At 35.7% G+C, this 21588-nt stretch overlaps 1 long non-coding RNA gene across 1 annotated transcript in view; it reads left to right on the forward strand.

The window, feature by feature from the left end:
- Positions 1-21588, forward strand: part of LOC115263151 (uncharacterized) — a 489784-nt gene that overhangs the window by 395363 nt on the left and 72833 nt on the right. The window contains exon 5 of the long non-coding RNA XR_009997875.1: positions 12211-12323. This is a non-coding gene — a long non-coding RNA (uncharacterized LOC115263151). The remainder of the gene's footprint in view (positions 1-12210; positions 12324-21588) is intronic.

The following is a 21588-nucleotide window of genomic DNA, read 5'->3' on the forward strand; positions in this document are numbered from 1 at the left end:
AAAAAAAATTTTTTTCTGTGTAAATTATTTCGAGAATTATATTTTGATGCTGATTTTATTGTAAAAGCTACCGCCTGAATTAAACAAGTTGTTTTCATGATATTTTTGTTTGATTATTCATAATTACTATTTGAAACTTAGACGCGATCCAGTCTTGTGATCAAAAATACGCGTATACATAGAAGTGTAGAATTAGCATAAGTTAAAATACACATAAATACAAACAAAAAAAAAAAAAACGCGTATACGTCTAGTTTATCTGCAAAAAAAATACCTCTTAGAGAACATACTTTATAATCGGAAGAATGCGAGTAACTTCAACAACAACAAATGCATGAGAGGTACATACCACAGACAAACAGACGAAACGCCTAGAACAATTTTCGTGAAAATCCATCGCCCAGTTCACACTACCACCACCTGGTGGAAATGTTTCACGAAACACTGCGTTGTGCAATATCGTCATCAGAAGGCGCTAGTGTGAAGCGTCAAACGCAAAGAAAAACGATGGGCGCTCTTCTGGCTATGAAAGCCACAACCAAGATTCAAAGTGATCGTTAAAGGCGTGGTCAATGAAAATTTCGTCAGTGTTACGTTTGTTTGTCTGTATACATACCATGACAATGCTCACGAAAAAGCAAAAAAATACTACCGCTATGGATATTAAAAATTTTATAGTATTTTTTTTTTTCAGCCAAGCAAACAACACCAAACTAGTCAATAAAAACTAATAAGTGATTTTGTTTATTATAATCTAACGAACAACATGAACAGTCGCTTTTCCAAAGGTCTTCAACTCAACGCTCTCTTGTAGACCGTTTGATGAAAAAAAAATGTTCAAAAGCGTTACGAAATCTCACCGAAAGCACCATAGATAAACTGAAAGAGACTGGTTATGCCCAAATGTCCACATTGAATACAAATTTACGCATTCGCACGTCCTGCCGTCTAGACTTTGACAAACGAACCAACTGTATATCATTGGTAAAGCAGAGCGCAGGAAGTTCGAAAACGACAACAACTGAGAAATTGCCAGAAGTGCTAAGTGCAGAGAGTCATGCCACCGTACCATCAGCGACATCTGTTTAAACAATTTAATCACGCCCCTTTTCAATAATGCTTTGAAATATCCTTCAACATCTATACCCATTTCAATATTTTTAACGTTGCAAAACACGCTGAATACCCATCTTGAAGAAGAGGGAAAACAGTTGTCCTCAAATGTAACAGCAAATTAATGAATAAACGACTAATGCGCGGAGGGCGTGATGAAATCGGAACATTACTATACATATAATATACTCTCTCTCTTCTTGGCGTAACGTCCTCATTGGGACAAAGCCTGCTTCTCAGCTTAGTGTTCTATGAGCACTTCCACAGTTATTAACTGAGAGCTTCCTCTGCCAATGACCATTTTGCATGCGTATATCGTGTGGCAGGCACAAAGATACTCTATGCCCAAGGAAGTCAAGGAAATTTCCTTTACGAAAAGATCATGGACCGACCGGGAATCGAACCCGTCACCCTCAGCATGGTCATGCTGAATACCCGTGCGTTTACCGCCTTGGCTATATGGGCCCTATATAATATACATAATACATAATAAAAACAGCTTGTTTTACTCACGCAAGGCCATTGACAATAAAATGAGCATCAAACTGCGATTTCCGGCCGAAATAATTTACACATTTATTACTAAATGTGAAAATTGTGAAATGTTTGAATTGTCATAACTTTTTTGTTTATTAGTTTATCATCACCAAATTTTTATGATCACCAAATTTTTATAATACAATGGACCGTTTTCCCTAAAAAAATACGTTGGTAAAAAGATAGGGTTTTGAGATATTTGAGTTTTTGTGACAAAAATGATATTTTTTAATGTGAAAAAAGATTTTTTTTCACAGTGTAAATTTTCATAGGAATCACCATTTAGTTATCTAACTTTGCTGAACAATAAAATTAGCATCAAACTGCGATTTCTGACCGAAATAATTTACACAGAAAAAAATATTTACCAAATGTGAAAATTGTGAAATGTTTGAAATGTTATAACTTTTTTGTTTATGAGTTTACCATCACCAAATTTTTATGGTAGATTGCTTATACAATGGACCGTCTTCCCTAAAAAAATTACGTTGGTAAAAAGATAGGGTTTTGAGATATTTGAATTTTTGTGCCAAAAATTATATTTTTCATGTTAACCCTTAAAAGCCCTAGACGAACCACTTTTTTTCAATCGGCTACTACTCAAAGACCATACAATCAAAAAAATTGAAACCAATTTTAAATTGAATGCGGTTAGTTGGTCTTCCAATATCTGGGTGTGGCATCCCCCCTGGCCCCTCCCCCCTTTCTGGGTATTGAGAAATGCCTTGCCACGGGGGTATTTTTCGGCAATTTTATTGAATATCACACATATTATCATTCTGAAATTTGTAATGTAAAATGTATTTGGCCATAAAATGGTCGCTCTGTGCTATGGGCATCCCACCGCTACGGAACCAGTTCCGGACGTTCAGGTTTTCGGACATAATCTCCGGAGGAACCTGCTACATACTGTATACTAAGGTTCGCATTCATAATCTTTTTTTTGCGGCTTCAAATATTGAATTTAGAAGTATGATGTCTTAGAAGAGTTTGTTCTATATACTTATTTCTTTATTTAAAAATTTTCACCTAGATGATTAATCCACCTAAAAGTGCGATAGGAATCACTTTTCTCAAAAATAAAGATAGAGTATTGGTGTCTTCTACAAAGTTGCAGAAAAGGGTATTATTGGAAAGTTTGCCGAACAAACTATTACCTTATTTGCTCAACTTTAAGAGTTATGTGTCATTGTTTGTGGACGACCCCTTGTAATAGGTTTTCGGATATAACTTTTTCAATGGATTTTTAGGATTTTTTGAGTGTTTAACAAAGTTGTTCTTTGTGATGCAATACACCTCCTTCTGTTTTTTCTTCGTACTGGAATAACGCTCCAAGTGGAACAGCGACTGCATCTCAACTTGGGGGTGAAAGCCTAAAAGGCCACCCTGAAGTATACTTGGGAAAATTCCCATGATTTTTGCAGAAATTATTGCTGGAATACCTCAACCAATTACAGTCACTACTTACTTACTACTTTCGGTCCTGGCACCCATTAGATTCGGCTTATTTTTCTTATTTCTCATTCATTCTCTTCTATAATCATGAGAAATAGAGGAATAGAAGTGAGAGTAAGTTCTATCTTTTCCATGATTCTCATTCTCTTGTTTGTCCCTGAAGAACGAGTAAAAAAGAAACATATGGTCACGCTAGTGGTTACAACTGTGATTCTTAAAAAAAAAATCTCGTTTTGATTCCCTCGGGGATTTACATGACGATTATTTCGGAAAAATTCTTACAAATTTTCCAGCTGGGAAGCAACTTGAAATTCCTTTAGGAATTATTACTGAGATTTCTCCAGAAGTGATGCTGGAAACTTTCTTGGAGAAATTCTAGTTGGAGTTTCTGCTGGTAGGTACTCTTAGAAAAAAATCTTAAGGAATCCATGGAGAAATCTATAAATGAATCGCAAGCGGAATTGCTATAGCATACCTTGGAGAAATCTCTGGAGGAGCGGATCTGGTTGGATGGTTAGAATACTTGACTATCACGCCGAGGACCTGGGATCGAATCCCACTCCCGACAAACTCACAAAATGTGAGTTCTTCCTTCGGAAGGGAAGTAAAGCGTGGGTCCCGAGATGAACTAGCCCAGGGCTAAAAATCTCGTTAATACAGATAAAAAAAAAAAAATCTCTGGAGGAGTCCTTGAAGGTTGCACAGAAGAAATATGTATAAAAATATGTTTAAAACTCCTTAGGAAAATTGCGAGAGGAATGCCTTCAGAAAAACCTGATGAGCTTCTCTAAGCGATTCCTGCGGGGATTGCTGAAGAAATAGCTTCAAGGGTTCCTTCAGGAATTTCTCCGGGATACATTCAGATTTTGTTCTCAAAAATCCTACAAGAATACCCCCTGGGATCAGGGATGAGAAATGTACTGAAAAAAAACGGTTACAGGTTGTACATTTGACATTTTTCCACACGAACATCACAGGCCCAGCCAAACTCAAACTGTTCGAAAAATAAATGTCATAAATTTTTTTTTCCAGCAGCCTTCTTCCTCGAAACGGTTTCCAAGCCCGAGAGCGCCCGGTACTCGAGCACAACGACGACAGAAATTTCTGTCTCTCCTATTTTCGCATTTTTCTGCGTTTCAAACCGCTTCTAGACAAACTTCTTTATATGCATCACAAAGCTAGGAGTGTGCTCTAGCTATTTGTGCAAACAGATTCAAATTATTCACAAAAATAAGTGAGTTATTAAACAGCAGTTGAACATATTTGACGTTTTTCGCAATCACCCGCCTCGGCATGACTGCTCATAAATATTATTGTGGGGAAGCGAAAACTATCAAGCGCCAGCTTGACTGCCGACGGCGTGGCTGCTGATGGTATTGGTGCTGCCGTTGTTTTGTTTTTATTTTACTGTCGGTATCGATGAACGGAAAAGAGAAAAAAGTATTTTTGCCATCCCTGCCTGGGATTCCTGCAGAAATTCTCATTGCGACATTTGAAGGGATTTTTCCATGGAATCTCCCAGAAATTCCTCCTGTGCTTCTTTCAGAGGTTTTGACCAAGAATTCTTCCAGCAATTGCTCTTCAGATTCTTCCATAAATTTCTGCAAGGACTCACACAAGAAGAAGCAAATGGGTGAAAGTGACAAAAATATACTTTCGAGTAAACAAAATTTGAGTAAATAAAGTTTTCCATTAATTTTTCCTCCCACGCAAAATGTATATGGTTTCAAAATGGACCAAATTTTCTTTGATTTATTGCAATTCATCGTAAAAATAATCTAGAAAAAGTTCCTAAGAGCTTAAAATTATAAGAATTTTTTGATATGCTCAGCTCAAAATCAACAAAATGGTCACTTACACCTCTTTGCACCTGGACTCCTCAATTCTTCTTGCATTACCAATAGGAATTTCTTGCTGGGACTTCTCCAGTAATTCCTTCTGTAATTTATCATGGATTTCTCCAGAAGTAAGTAATTCCTACTGGGAATCCTCTTGAGAATATATTATGAACTACTGCTGGAATTGCTCCAGGACTTCTACTGGGGTTTTTTCTAGATATTTCAGGTAGGCACCCTCCTGATTTTTTTTTCTGGGATTCCAATGCAATATCTGCAGGTAATCCTCCAGTAATTTCTGCAGGACTTTAAAGAGCAATATTTATATTTATTGGATATATTCCATGGAAATCTCAGCAAGCATTCCCTAAGAAATTCCAGAAGGTATTTTTGGAACCCCTGTTGTTTACTGGATGTATTGCAGGAGGAGGAATTCCTAGAGGCATCCTTGGAGAAGAATTTCAAGGAGAAATTCCAGAGGGATCTTCAGAGGAATCCCAGCAGTCATCCCTAAAAAAAATGCTGGAGAAATCTTTTGAGAAATCTTCTAAGAATTCCTCCAGGAATGCCTGATGAGATTGTGCTAGAAGTTTCTGCCGGGATTCTTCACTCGGCAAGGAATGTCCCTTTAAGAAACATTCTACAGTTTATTCAAATCCTCCCGGAATATTTCTATGAATTCTTGCTGTGATTCCTTCAGGAACTCCTACCAGGATTTCTCCAAACATTTCTGCTGGGATTTCACAAGCATTTCCAGATGGTATTGCTGTAAATGCTTTTAAGAATCCTCCAGAAATTGCTGAATAATTTCTGTCAATAATGGCTAGAGGAATTCCAGCAAGACTTCCAAGAGGTTTCCCACCACGAATTCCTCGAGAAATCTGAATCGATTTCAACTTGATTTCTCAAAGAAATCTGAAGGAGATTTCCAATAAGAAAATGAAGAGGGATTCCTGAAACAATCCCTAGATACATTCTTAAAAGAAGCGCAAGAGAAACTCTGAAGGATGTTACAGAAGAGAAGTTGCAGTAGTAGTTGGTGGATAAATCCAATCAATAATAATAAAATAAATCCCAACAAGAATGTCTAGAGGAATTCAAGAAAAAGTATTTTGGAAAATCCTCTTTAAATTCCTCCACAAATTAATAATGGAATTTCTCTCGAAATTCTTGCTGAGATTGCCCCAAAGGTTTCTCCAAAGTTTCCTTTACATTTGCTACATGAAATTCCTCCAAGGGTTCCTATAGGAATTCCATTTGTGATTTCTCCAGAGATTTTTCAAGGATACCTTTAGGAATTTCCCTAGAAACATCATCTGAAATTCTTGCTAGGATTCCTTCAGATATTTCTACTATTTTTTCAGGAATTCTTGCTGGAATTTTTCAAACAATATCAGCTAAGATTTCTTCAGTAATTGCTCTTACTAGTCCACCAAGAATTCCTGGTACATTACCACCAGGAATTGTTTGAGGAATTCCAACAAGACTTCCTGGTGGATTCTTTAGGAAATTATTGAATTAATGCCAAAAAAGTTTCTGAAGAAATTTCAAGTGGATCTCCGGCATGAACTACTGGATAAATACTAAGAAAAATTTCTTAGTTTACAGAAATAATTTTTAGAGGAGTATTATAATCATTAAAAAATAAAAAAATAAGAGAATTTCACCAAAAACTCCATAGAGTCTTTTTGAAATTAGATGCAGGCGCTGTTCCACTTGGAGCGTTATTCCAGTACGAAGAAAAAACAGAAGGAGGTGTATTGCATCACAAAGAACAACTTTGTTAAACACTCAAAAAATCCTAAAAATCCATTGAAAAAGTTATATCCGAAAACCTATTACAAGGGGTCGTCCACAAACAATGACACATAACTCTTAAAGTTGAGCAAATAAGGTAATAGTTTGTTCGGCAAACTTTCCAATAATACCCTTTTCTGCAACTTTGTAGAAGACACCAATACTCTATCTTTATTTTTGAGAAAAGTGATTCCTATCGCACTTTTAGGTGGATTAATCATCTAGGTGAAAATTTTTAAATAAAGAAATAAGTATATAGAACAAACTCTTCTAAGACATCATACTTCTAAATTCAATATTTGAAGCCGCAAAAAAGGATTATGAATGCGAACCTTAGTATACAGTATGTAGCAGGTTCCTCCGGAGATTATGTCCGAAAACCTGAACGTCCGGAACTGGTTCCGTAGCGGTGGGATGCCCATAGCACAGAGCGACCATTTTATGGCCAAATACATTTTACATTACAAATTTCAGAATGATAATATGTGTGATATTCAATAAAATTGCCGAAAAATACCCCCGTGGCAAGGCATTTCTCAATACCCAGAAAGGGGGGAGGGGCCAGGGGGGATGCCACACCCAGATATTGGAAGACCAACTAACCGCATTCAATTTAAAATTGGTTTCAATTTTTTTGATTGTATGGTCTTTGAGTAGTAGCCGATTGAAAAAAAGTGGTTCGTCTAGGGCTTTTGAGGGTTAAAAAAGATTTTTTTTCACAGTGTATATTTTCTTAGGAATCACCATTTAGTTATCTAACTTTGCTGAAAAATTCATAGCAATCGAACGAACCGTTTTGGCTGTGCAGATTTTTGAATATTTTTGAACCATTTTCACATACACCCTGTTGAAAAGTTAGTCGTGATTCAAAATAAAAATTTGATATCGAAAAATGGCTATTTAGATGGAACTGAAAAACTGTGCAATGTTTCAGTTCAATAGAAAATCATGAATTAAAAAATTTCCTTAATTTTGATGCTGTTGCTTGGAATTGCTCTGTAACTAACAATTCATGTTATTAAACAGGTCTTCCAGGAACATTTTTTTGTTATAGTTTTTGTTATTTTGCCGCTTATGACAGACAAGTTTAGAACAGGATATGTTATGTAAATAACATGAAAATAACTCTTTCCGTTACTCAGTTATTTTTCCAAAATAACACATTATATTATGCTGTTGCTATTCCCTTCTGCTCGGGTCACTGGAAAAACTCCTGGAAGAACTCCTGAACGAACTTCTTAAGAAATTCCTGGAAAAAAATCTGATGAAATTTCTGGAGGAATTTCTGAGGAAGTTCTTGGAGGCATTTCTGAGGAAACTCCTTAAGGAACTGCTGAGGAAATATCTGGAATAATACCAGGAGGAATTTCGGAAGAATCCCTGGAACATGTTCTTTTAATCTCTGTAGGATTCCGTAGAAAAATCCCTAGAGGAATTTTGGTGGGCTTCTGGGGAAATTCTTGAAGGAATTCTTGGGAGCATTTTTGGAAGAATTTCTAGAGAGAACTTTCAATGAAATTCCTGAAGGAACTACTGGAAGAACTCCCAAAGAAATTCCTGGAAAAAAAATCTTGAGGGAATTCCTGGAGGATCGCTTGGAGAAATCTCTAGAGAATTTCCTGGTAATCTCTGGAGGATACCCTGTAAATATCTTAAGTGGGATTCATGGACGATGCCTGGGGTAATTCCTAGGGAAATTTTTGGAAGAATTATGGATGCATTATTATTAGCTCTATTAATGAGGCTTTCTGCCTTTGGCTGGTTCATCTTAGTTTTGGAGGAATTTATGAAGGAATTTCTTTGAAATTACTGGGAGAATTTCTAAAGGAACTTCTGTAATGATTCTCGGGAGAATTCTTGGAGCAATTTAGAATTTAGAATACAAATCTGAGAGAGTTCTTGGAGTAATACCTTGGAGAATTCCTGGGGAAACTCTTGGATGAAATCCTGGGAGAACTCCTGGAGAAGTTCTTGAGGGAAATCCTGGAGGAATTCCTGGCAGAATTACTGGTTAGAAAGCTGGGAAAATTCCTGATGGATATCTTGGAGGACTTCTGGGGGAGTTCCTGGGAGAATTGATTGAGAATTTCTGAAGACATTTCTGGAAGAATTTCTAAGGACATTCGTGGAGGAATTCCTGGGGGAATCCCTTAGTGAATTTCTGGGGAAATGCCTAGGAGAATTTCTGGAAAGATTTCTGGAGGGAGTATCTAAGGGAATTTCCAGAGGAACTCCTGGAGGAACCTTAGAAGATTCCCTAGCAGTCTTCGAAGGATTGCTTTGAAATTTTGGTGGAGAAATTCCTGCGAAAAACAGTTTCTGACTGCCACGCGATATTCACATGGTCGTCGGACAGAATCTGCTCTCCGTTAAGGCATTCAATTTTTCACTCACGTGATCAAATTTCACGGATTAATCCATCTCCGCGATCATTATTGTCAACTGCATGGGATGAAAAATAAAAGTCTCTCACTCCAGCGCTCACGATAATTCTCTTTCTCTTCATGTACAACTCACAGATAAACAACAAAACATAAAATTCTTCACTCCGTTTGCTAGACACATAACGTCTCCACGATATCAATAATTTGACCACAGGCAAACAGACGTCTCACTCTACCAACTTCCCATCGTTTGCTTTTTTAACGGACTGTTCAAATATTCTGTAGTTCGCAAATCTCTCTCTCATGGCGCTCGCATCGTTTTTGTCCCTGTTTCACGTTTGCTCACTACCGCCATCTACTCAGTGGGTTTGCGAAACACAGCGTAAGTAGCCTTGGGCGATTATGCTTTTGTGACCATGAGTTTAATCGTACTTTGTTCCAAGTGATACGTCTGTTTGTATGTGATTTAACGTTAAGTGGTATCGTGTTTACATTAAATATACTTGTTTTGATGGCCATCTAGATAACAGGGCACCACTCAGACGTACACCGGGTGAAAGCGTGGATGGGTGCAGACTGAGCAACCGTTTTCTCATGGGAGAGCAAACCATTTGTGAGTGATTGAGAGCATTTTCAATTGTCTATGGGTGCAAGGAAAAAATCACAGGCTGCTTTATCCGGATAATATCGCAGTGTGATAGAACGTTACTCGCGGGAGTGAGGGAATATCTTGGTACCTGTCTCAGTTAATAACCGTGAAAGGGCTTATAGAACACTGCTATAGTAACATTTTTTTGGTCAAATGGACTAGAAGAGGTTATTACAATCATTGAAAACCAAAATAAAAGGAATAAAGTTTCATTGCAGTCAAATAATAAGTCAAAACCCAATATGTTGCTTGTAAGTTAGGAGTTTTAGCTAACAAAACATTTTTCGTGGCATGACCCATGTTTGCTATAGTGCTTATCAAAAATCCTTTCACAATTAAAATGTGATGGACATTGCAAGATGTAGCACTCGAGTAGGCTCAACTCGTTTCATGAAGTCGATTACCGTGTTCGGATTACACGACCTTAAATTATATAGTACTCCACATTTGCAGAAAATGTGTTCCGCAGTTCAGTTTTCCGTTTCACAAAAACGACATTCAGAAGATTGAATTTTAACAATCTTATTTAAATGATATCTGCTTGGACAACGCCCAGTCATCAGACCGGTTATTACCCTAAGATCTTTTTGCTCAGATGTAATATGTCCTTGGCTTTTGCTGCACTGGGTCTTATAAAACTTTTTGCTTGTATTTTTTGGAAAAATAAAATATCCAACTAAGAAAAAACTTTTGTCCCATCTTACTCTATTGGCACTTCGAATCGAACGTATCCAGCACAAAAGACGGGCAAGCAATCTCCACCTCATTTTGAAAACACTACTGCTGCTGTCACCTGTCAAAGGAGTGTCCCCCTCTAATCGGATTGCAAATGCTTAAAATGTTTAATTTGCGCAATCGGAAGCGAATGAGATCCGTTCGAAACATTGGCCGTTTGAGAAATGAACGTCCATCATTTGATGTCACTCCAGCTGCCAGGGGTGCCTGATATAGAATGGACTAGTTTAGGGAAAGTAAAGCAAAACTGTCTACTAGACTTGGTTTTCTAACGTAAAAGGAAGAAAATGTGACATTAAGTTTAAAAGGAACATGAGAAAAGGATAAGTGCGGATTACTCGAAAATGTGTCTGAACAAGTGTTTATGTAAGTTCTACTGATTCTGATAGGGTCATTCCGATAAGTCATCAGATAGACAGTGCCCGGAGCTCACAATTCATTAATAATTCCTCTCCCGCTCCGACATTCGTGCACATTGCACACAACAGAGACGTATAGATGTTCACCTTACTCTATTAGAAGGAGATTCAGATTTTGAAAAGGTACAAACCATGTGTATTAGTCGAATCGAGTTGTATGCTTTCAAAGGACGGAGATATGGACAAGTGGCTCCGTACCTTTTAGGAAAGAAGCACCCGTCTAACGAATTCTCAGTCAGTGGTTCCATTCCCACTGGAGCATATGAATTTCTTATCGCAATTGGAATCTCAATTTGTTCATAAAACACGTGTTTCTGTTATGTGCTTGAATAGCAATCAAACGTTGAAGTTACGATCGTTTTAATCGAAAGTAAAAATGGTCCTCGAATCGAATTAGGATCTTGTATCATTTGGACAGGTGTACTTATTTTGGGCACTAGTCGCTTTAACCAGCCGGGGCCCGTGGCGTAGTTGGTCACACGTTCGCTTCATATGCGGATGGTCATGGGTTTGATTCCCAGCCTCGGCACTTGCAATTTTTCGTCAGTTGCATTTCCCCCGAGAGCAACGGACACTGACCCTCTTCTGAGCCCCTGGCTCAAACGGACCCGGATACCTGGACATCGGCGAACCGCTACTCATAATGGACCCCCAATCGGACTGGAAAGGAACAACGGCCATCCATCATCATCCTTGTGCTCATCGTTCTACCAGCTATAAAGTAGAAAAGTGAAAGCAGCAGAAAGGCAACCAGTTCGATAAAGTAGAATAGAATGTAGGCGCTGTACAATATGTAAGTGCAGCTGTCAATTGAAATTGCTCACGTAGTGCCCCAGTGAACAATAGAGCTGTATATTATTTTAAGTGATTAAGAATAAAAAAAAGTCGCTATAACTAAGTCAGTTTTATACCTAATAACGTAACTATTAGCACAAGGTGAGATGCGTACAATATCTATCGTTATAAATTCAAGCCAATGCAGATGAATTCTGTCACAATAGTGCTTATTATCCCATCTGTCCCTTCTCTTACGAACTTCGTTCAATGAAACACTTTTGCCATTATCAGGAACACCAAGCTGAAATTGAAACGCTTCGCACCGGGCACAGTCAAGTTTAATTTCTCTGCCATTCATCTCGGAAATGTCACCCGGAGAATGGCAACGAACCATAAGTCCAATACTTGTTAAGTTTCCTCCATGGCCAGGGATATCTTGCTCATCCGGTTTCTCTATTTCACAGAACAGGATTTAATTTGCTTCTTCTTGGTGCTGTTTCTATTTTCAGAACCAACTTTGCCGGAACAATCCAACGGTGATGCTCATGCTGTTTGCGACTGCCAGCGAGGGACAGTGGGCCACCACCACCGGCTTCATCAACACCAGCAGCTGCTACTCTAGGTAGGTGTAATTATCTCGCTTCAATGGTAGTGCACTACCGGTCAAATAACTTTAGTGCCAGCAGCGATGAATTGTAAATGGCCATTGGGATATCGTGATGTGAATCTAAAATAGCATTTACAGTTGCAAGTCAGACAAGAACATCGCTTAAAATCCAATCCCGGAGACGGCATGGCCCGAAGGGATTTTCCCATCAGTTCTATTATTGTTGAGCAAAATGAATTGATTATGTTTCCAGTCCTTATTTTACGCTCTATTACTTTTTCTACAATCTCGTCCGAAAACAACCAGGGTCGACGAAGGAAATCGATTGATACTAATTTATTGGAAGTGATTTAATTCACAATAGCGAACTGGAATAGGAAAACCTATTGGAAGTGGAAACTCTTCTACGGGCAAAAACATTTTCCTTTATATTGTAGGAGATAGATGAAAACGCTCCATCAAAAATTGGGAAATCGACAAAAAAAAGTATCAAACAGAAATTGCTTTTCCTCCGGTTCGCACATTTCTCTGCAGACTATAACTAACTATGTATACTCTGAAAATCTGAAACACCAAAGGCGTCTTACTGACAAACGCGAGGGAAGAGCTTTCTATTCATCCTCAACCCTGTTGACCCAGTACTGCAAGTGGAGCTTTTCTCCGTAATCACATTTCTACTTGTGGCATTTATCTTTCGTAGAAATACCCAGCAGGAATTTGAGTGTGTGTGTGCTCGAAACGAGACAGCAGCGCCAGCGTTGCGTTGACCGAAAAAGCTAAGATAAACAGACGTGGCACTCGGACCGGGTTTGGATCAGAAATTTCCGATTGTGAGTTGATCGTTCGTTGAGAAAATACTTTTCATTCTGTGTGTAACATGAAAAACGTGTTATCTAAAACGCGAATAAGCTGAGCTCTTTCAGTGTTTTTGGGATAGGTGAGGGGTGAGATTCACACAAAGTCAGTGCATTCGATCAGAAGTAAGGTTTATATTATAGGATAACGTTGAATGCATTACTTCGTACTTTTTTTGTGATGGTGAGATGTCAGTTGTAAAGACATGAATTTATTCTGAAAGTATTTGACATACTGGGGAGAACATTGAAGACATTGAATATTTGGAATCGATGTTCTCCAATGCTGATAAAACTTTCAGGAGGGTACCATGCCAATTGGGCTGTGGATGGTATTTTTGGCACTTTTTCGCTATAACTCAGTCTATTGACTCGGAATTTCGTATACGGCTAGGAGCTATACAGCCATTCCATAAAAAAACGATATAGTGCAACTCTGATTACACAAGTTTACAAAATAAAACGAAAGTCGTGAACTTCTGTCAACGACCAACATTTTTGAAGTACAATTTAGTGCTGATTTCGAAATCGGCCTTCAAAAAATTTTAAGTTGAAGAACTTTTGAGTTTTAGCTCAATATCGAGTTTTGCAACTTTTCAAAATATGTAATTTACTAAAATTCAAATATATTGCGTTTAGTTAAACCAATTTTAAATCTTTTTCCATAAATTAAGAGCTGAATACAATACCATTCGATCATCTGAATACAGGTTTTGCGTCAGATTGACGAAATTCAAGATATTGGCGAGTATTACGGTCGATCTTCTTAAATTTTAGCAAAATTCTCTAAAGCTTTTGAAGAAATGTATTTTTTTCAATAAGAAAAAAACAAATTAAAAATTCTTTCTCGACATTTATTTGACATATCATATCTAGGCTAGTTGCAGTAAAAAAATCAGCCAAATCGGAGCATTGATTATGGAGAATGAGATGTGTAAAGTGAGCGACTGTGCTTAAAAATAGAACAAAAATCGATTTCAAATCATCAACCTTGTATGGAAAGTCGAAAAAAATTCCGCTCTACTGTAATTTTTTTCTTTCGCGTTTTCGAACTCAGGGCATGATTCTACACCAAAAATGATCATCAGCTTACCGAGTTCAAAAATGCTGTAAACTAGTGTTATCGTGAAACTTGGTGGGTTTGTAGTTCATCAAAAATAATTTGACCCGTTTTTTTTTTATTAAATCTTAACTTTTTATCCAGCTAATCAATTTTAAACTACCTTTTATTTTTGATTGAAAGCTATTGAGTTCTAGTTTTCAGGAAAAATATGGGCCAAATTGTGTTTTTTGTGCAAAAAAAATGCAAATATAATAGTTTTTTACGTTTTCATGGTCTCGGGACCAAAGAGGTGCCCTGGTTTTATATTTTTATCAGGAAATACAAGAAATTTTGCGTAACATATCAAAAAATCAGAGATGTATGTTTTTCAGTTTTTGGAATATGATTTAAGCATCACCTCACACGTGCAGAAAAACTCTCATATATAGTGAGAATTCTTCCTGGATTATTTTTTTTTTCAAATGAAAGAAAGTTTCATGGATTCTTCCAGAATTTTTTTCCGGTATGTTTTCAGAAACTTACTCAAGGATTACTCTACAGATTCTCCTATAAATCTCACTATGAGCTCTTTCAAAAATCTATCGAAATTCATCCGGAAACTTTTCCCAGGATTTCCTAAGTTTTGTAAAAAAAATAATACAGATATTTGACTTGCTTTATCTGCGAAAATCTAACATGGATTGCATCAAAAATGGCTCCATGAATTTCTTCAGAAATCTGTTGGACATTTTTTTGCGAAAAAAGAAAACATTTTTATTTCTAGGCATTTTGTTATAATTGTTTTCTTATGAATTTTGTTAAACGTTCCTTTTCCTAGAAAATAATTTAAAAACTCCTTCATAAAACCTTCCTTGGATTCCTTCCGAAACTGCTTCCAGAATTATTTTCAGAAGAACACAAAATATTCCACGGATTCCTTTTGAAAGATCTCTAAGAGCATCTTCTATAGGTTGCTTTAGAAACCCGTCTAGAACGCAGAATTTCCTTCATAATTTCCTATCGGAGATCCTCCAGCAATATTTCTAAAAAATCTTTTAGTAAAGCTGCAATGGGTTTTCTCAGTAACTCCTCCATAGTTTTTGTTTTCTCAGAAATTAATACGTAAATTTTTCCAGAAAATCATCCTCTTGAAATGCTTTCAGCGATTTTTCTGAAATAAGTTCAAAATCCTGTCAGAAATTTCTTTAGAAAACCTTCCCCAGACAGCTTCAGACATTTTTCCAAGGACTTCTTCAGAAACTACTACAAAAAATCAGTTTTTTATTCTAAATCGATTTCTCTCAGAATTCAGAATTGTAGGAATTCCATCAATGGTTTCCCGAGGAGATTTTTCAGTCATTTTTTCAGAAAGTTCCTGAGATTCCTCCAAAAATATCCTTCGGATAATATCAGATATTCTTCTAGAGATGCATTGAGGAGTTCTTCCTGAGATTTCTGCCGGAATTCTACTAAAGATTTCTACAGAAATTCCTCTATGATTTTTAAAATAAATTCATGGTTTGATATATTCTGAAATTTCTTCAAAATTATCTTCACAGACTTCTTCCACATTTTTTGCATTTCTTTTGAAATTCAAAAAGTTCTGCCATGGTTTTTTTCCAGAAATTCTTCTAAATGTCTTCATAAAAAATCCTACAGTGATTCCATAGGAAATTCTTCCGAAGGTTCTTCCAAGAATGTCTTGGTAAATTACCTCAGGGATTCTAGTAGGGTAACTTCAAGGATTATATTTAGAAATTGCTCCTGCGGTTCTGTCAGAAATGTTAACTGGGATTTGTTTGGCGATTCCTGTTGGAATTGTTTCAGATATATTCTAGGGATTGTTTTGGTGTTGTTCCAGAAATGGTACAAAAATAACTGTGAGAATTCTTGAACGAATCGCTGCCGGGAATTCTGATAAAATCCCTGGAGAGTTTTTCAAGCAAATCACTTCAAAACTTCTAATGATGACCTTTGAGGATTCCTGAACGAAATTCTTTAATATTTTGTGGATAGATTCCTGAACACAAATGTTTGATGCTATTTCTAAAACTTTTGCAGGACGATTTTCTGGATGGATGCCTTGAAGAACACTTCCAAAACTCCTTCTCAACTAACAATGATAGCTGAATAGCAATTTATTCTGCTATTGTACAGCAACATTTTTTTTTTGTTTTTTTTTTAGTCCGGAGCTAGTTTATCTCGGGACCCACGCACCTTAGGAAAAAATCACAATTTATGAGGTCGTCGGGAGTGGGATTCGATCCCAGGTCCTCGGCGTGATAGTCACTTGCTTCAACCTTCACACCAACAAAATTCCTTAATATTGCTCCCTAGATACTAGCATCATGAGAAATTGCTTGAGAAATTGCTGGAGGGATTCATGGAGAAGTCCGTAGTAAAATTTCCGAATGAGTCTCATAAAGTTTGTCTACAGAAATTGCAGAAGATGGTATGACGGAATTTTCTATCCTTTTAATAAATATCTGAAGGTTCTAAGAGGATTTTCTGGATGGAGTACTTTCTGTACCATTTCTGGATGAAGTAAAATACAAAAATCCCCGAAGTACTAGCTGAAGAAATTTCTGAAAGAAACAAAAAAATCTTGGACCAATTCTCTAAAGATCAGCTGAAAAAAATCTGAAAAAAAAATTTTTTTAGGGAATTTTTGAAAGAATATCTGGAAGAAATGGTGAGCCCTCCGCAATATCCGAAACTCATAAAAAATCTTAAAAATGCCAAGGAATAGAGTCTGTCCATTTCTGCAGGAATGGTTGAGATTTTTTTTGCTGAAATTTCTGCAATTTCTAATAGATTCCTTCAAAAAATATCTGAATAAATCCAAAGCAATCTCTGGAGAAACTTCCAGAAGAATCTATTGAGAATTTGCTGGAGGAGTTTTTAATGAATACCTGCGAGAATCCTCAAATATAAAGAGTACTACACAGAGGAACCTCTGTAGAAATTCAACCATAACGTCTGAAGGAGCTCATAGAATAGTTTCTGAATCGACGATTGAAGCCAAATTTGCCGGTACTTACCGCATCAAAACCCGGGCAGAAGAAAATAACAAAAGAAGATCAAGTTTTGCCAAGAAGACCAAATTGAATAGCTGGATGGCAAATTTTTTATGGGTTTTTTAGGAATAAGAGCCAATAGAACAAAATTAATAACTGACTTTGTACCAGAAAATAACTCAATAATATCTAATTTTATCGTTATAAGATCGAACCAAGGACAACATATTTTTAACTGTAGAATAACTGATTCATTTATTGAGAACAAAGTAAGTATAAAATAAGTTATTTAAAAAAAGTTCATCATAATTGTGCCTTCTGTTCTTTTGATTGGGAAAAATTGTATTTTAAGTTCAGATATGTTTTATCCTTCGTTTTATCTTATAATAACAAAACTAGTTATTATCAAATTATTTTTCATTACAAAGTCTGTTATTATTTTTGTTCTTTTAGCTCTTATTCTCAATAAACCAATAACAAGTTTAACTTTTAATATAGCCATTTCATAGAAACAACGATACAGTGCATCTCCGATTATCGTGAAACTTGCTGAGTTTGAAGTTCTTCGAAAATTATTGGACCCGTATTTTTTATTTCGTCATTAGGGTAATTAACCTTCAGATTGGGTGTTCCTAAAAATCAAGGTTTTAAAAACCAAAAAAAATTCAAAAAATCATAACTTTTGAACTAGTTAACCAATTTTAAACTTCTTTTTTGTTTGAAAGCTATTGAATTCTAGTTTTCAGGAAAAATATGTTAAATGGGCCAAATTGTGTTTTGTGCAACAAATATGCATATATATATATATATATATATATATATATATATATATATATATATATATATATATATATATATATATATATATATATATATATATATATATATATATATATATATATATATATATATATATATATATATATATATATATACATATATATATATATATATTTATATATATATATATATATATATATATATATATATGTTTTCACGTTTTCAAGATCTCGGAACCAAAGAGGCACCCTGGTTTTACATTTTTATCAGAAAATTCAGAAAACATATCAATAAATCAGAGATGTATGTTTTTAAGTTTTTTTGAGATATGATTTTTTTAATATCGAGATTCACATACTTTAATACTAGCTGCTCTAAAATTGCCTGATATTTTAAAACTTCATAAAACTATGCCTTGTTTTGATGTTTTGAGTGATTCCTGTTTTTTTATATAAGCATTAAAAATATAATCAAATAAGAAAAAAATATTTTGTATGGGAAAATTTGGCCTTTAATTTCAAAAAATCATATCTCAATAACCAAGAAACGTACATCCCTGATTTTTATTTTGATATGTTAGGCCAAATTTCCCGAATTTTCTGATAAAAATATTAAACCAGGGTACCTCTTTGATCCCGAGACCTTAAAAACGTGAAAAAACTAATGTATTTGCATATTTGTTGCACAAAACCACAATTTGACCCATTTATCGTATTTTTCCTGAAAATTAGAATTCAATAGCTTTTAAACACAAAAAGAAGTTTGAAATCGGTTAACTTGTTCAAAAGTTATGATTTTTTGAAACTTTTGGGTTTTTAAAAACTTTGATTTCAAGGACCACCCTATCTGAATATTGGTCACGCTAATGACGAAATAAAAAATACGGGTCCAATTATTTTCGAAGATCTACGAACCCACCAGGTTTCACTAAAATCGGAGTTGCACTATATCGTTTTTCTATGGAATGGCTGAATGGCTGAATAGCAAAATGTGATCTTCCCCTGTTATTTTCTCTGACAAAAAATATACCAAATAACTGATCAAAAACAAAATAAATTATGATTGCAAAATAATTACATTGAGATGTTATTTTATTTAGGATGCTCAGAAGAACTTATTTTGCTATGATTGCATCTTTTGCTATGATTCAGTCAGGCCCGTGCACAGAAGTGGCGCGAAGGGAGGGTTTTTTGCCGATTTCGGCAAAAGGCGGAGAGGCGCCTAGTGTATGAAGCGTCGATAATGGAGGGGGAGTTAACACCCCCCAGTTTTTCTTCTGCGACAATTACAGAAAGAATCATGAAAAAATAATTAATGGATGAGTTTTTTTTTTCGGATTAATTTTTAATTAGTCACAATACTGACGTCATTGGGGAGTCCAAGGTGATGATTTTTTTTGGGAATTGTAACTACTGCGTTGAACTTTTGTAGGTAATGATTTTGTTTGCGTAAGAAAACGAAGAAGGGAAGTATTTTTCGCTTATTCACCAAACAGCCAAATATTATCCTGATTAAATGTCGCGATCGCCAAGGCAATCTCTGATTATTTCATTCGCAATATCATGAAACATTTCAATAATCAGGTAATAGTGGCTTATTTACACAGTTATTAAATCGAGTGAGTCCCGTTATTGTTTCCCGGCTCATTCACCTTATATTACGAATTCTCTTGTGGGCGTATATTAGTAATGGGGGCGCTTAAATTTGGAAACCTTGGGTAACCAGCTCTCTTGTTTTACCACTGACTTCATCTTCCTGATACCCATTAGCGTAATGATATTGCTTTTTTCAACTTATCTCACCGTACATAATGATCTTCGATTCCCGCCGGGAGAAAACAGTTGCATTCACGGATGCGAAAACGCACCTTCATTACGGGTGGTAGGTGCCTAGCTGAACCGTGGCACAGTGATGCGAGGGCGGCGAAAAGTCAAAAAAACAACTTTCAGATATGGGTCCTGTATTATTTTTGTACTATTTCTATATATTTCGAGAGCTTATTACCAAAGTTTCAATAAGATTGGACCGAAATTGATTTTTTTACAGCATTACAAAGTATGTGTTGGAAAGTGTTAAATTTTTAGTTTCTTTGTAAAATGTATGGGGAAACGAAAAAAAAAAATCAACTAAGTTTTCAAATATGAGGATGCCGTTGGACACATTTCACGCTATGCTTATTTTGAAGATTTTCATGTCGTCTTTCAGAAAATCAATGGGTCATCTTGCGCAAACTTGCGCAACATATGTTTTAAGTCCCTTGAACATAGAGTATGATACAATACATACATACATACATACATATCATACAATATTTAGTACAAAATAATATCGTCCGTGCCTGGAATTGGTATGCATATCATTGTATAGGGTGTCCCAGAAAGTATGGGCACAACTTTGAAGCTCTGCCATTTGGGAATGGATGCATAAACAAACTTTATTTTCAAACATATCCTGCCTTTATATGTTAACATCAAATGCCAATCATAAAAATTTGCATTTACCACTTTGTTTGAACGCGGTAGAACATTCCCTGAAAGACCTTTTAAAGCTTTTGCACAATTTGCTATATTTTTCAATAACATCACTCAACAAATTGTTTCCTACGCATGAAATTAAGCTCGATAAAAATTTCAAAAAATATGTGCGTGTATTTCCATATGCGTATCTATTATACTACCCTTAGTTTGAATTGAAAACATATACTTTTGAACCTGAAAAATGAATTCAAACACCAAAATCGATATTTTCAAAACCCGTTTTCATAATAGATGAAAACAAGCATCTGAATATATATCACAACATGCAGAAATAATATTTTAATTTCACTATAAGTAAAATAAATGCTCCAGCTTTGTAAAGTGTAGATTGAATTATTTTTATTCTCGTTAAAACATGTTTAAAAACTCGAATGTCTGTGGGCATGTCTTATCCAGAAATAGAAAAGGCGAATTTTCCAGTTTTCTCAAAATTCTGAAACACCCGTGCGTACGGGCAAAATATATTTTTATAAAAAAAATCAATCAATCATCTGAGGAAACATGTTTTTGAATATATCATGTGAAAAAAATTCGAAAAAAATGTTTCGAATTCGGATATTTGGCAAAACCGTAAAAAAGTAGTTTGTGCAGAAGTTTTGAAAGATGTTTTTTCATTTTAAACATTCTGCATAAAAAAAACCTTTTTAATGTATAATCTCTTTACAGGTATCAATTAAAATACCTTGAATAAAAATACAAAAATATAAAAATTGTTGTTTGTTAAGAAAATTATTGTATTTTCGCTACACAAAGGTGTGCCCATACTTTCTGGGACACCCTATAGTCAGGGTAAAAGCATCTGTTAATATGTGTTCTTTTTTTGCCTTTCTCGTACACCAAGGTGTACCGAAAGGCTATATGTTCACTCCAAAAACGAACATTTGATAGAGCCCCCGGAGGGGTCAAGTGTTATATACCAATCGACTCAGCTCGACGAGTTGAGATGATGTCTGTGTGTATGTATGTGTGTGTGTGTGTGTATGTATGTGTGTGTGTGAGTGTATGTGTACAAAAAGGTCACCTCATTTTTAGATAGTAAATATGAACCGA

Source organism: Aedes albopictus, chromosome 2 (genome assembly GCF_035046485.1).
Source record: "Aedes albopictus strain Foshan chromosome 2, AalbF5, whole genome shotgun sequence".
NCBI classification, from domain to species: Eukaryota; Metazoa; Arthropoda; class Insecta; order Diptera; family Culicidae; genus Aedes; species Aedes albopictus.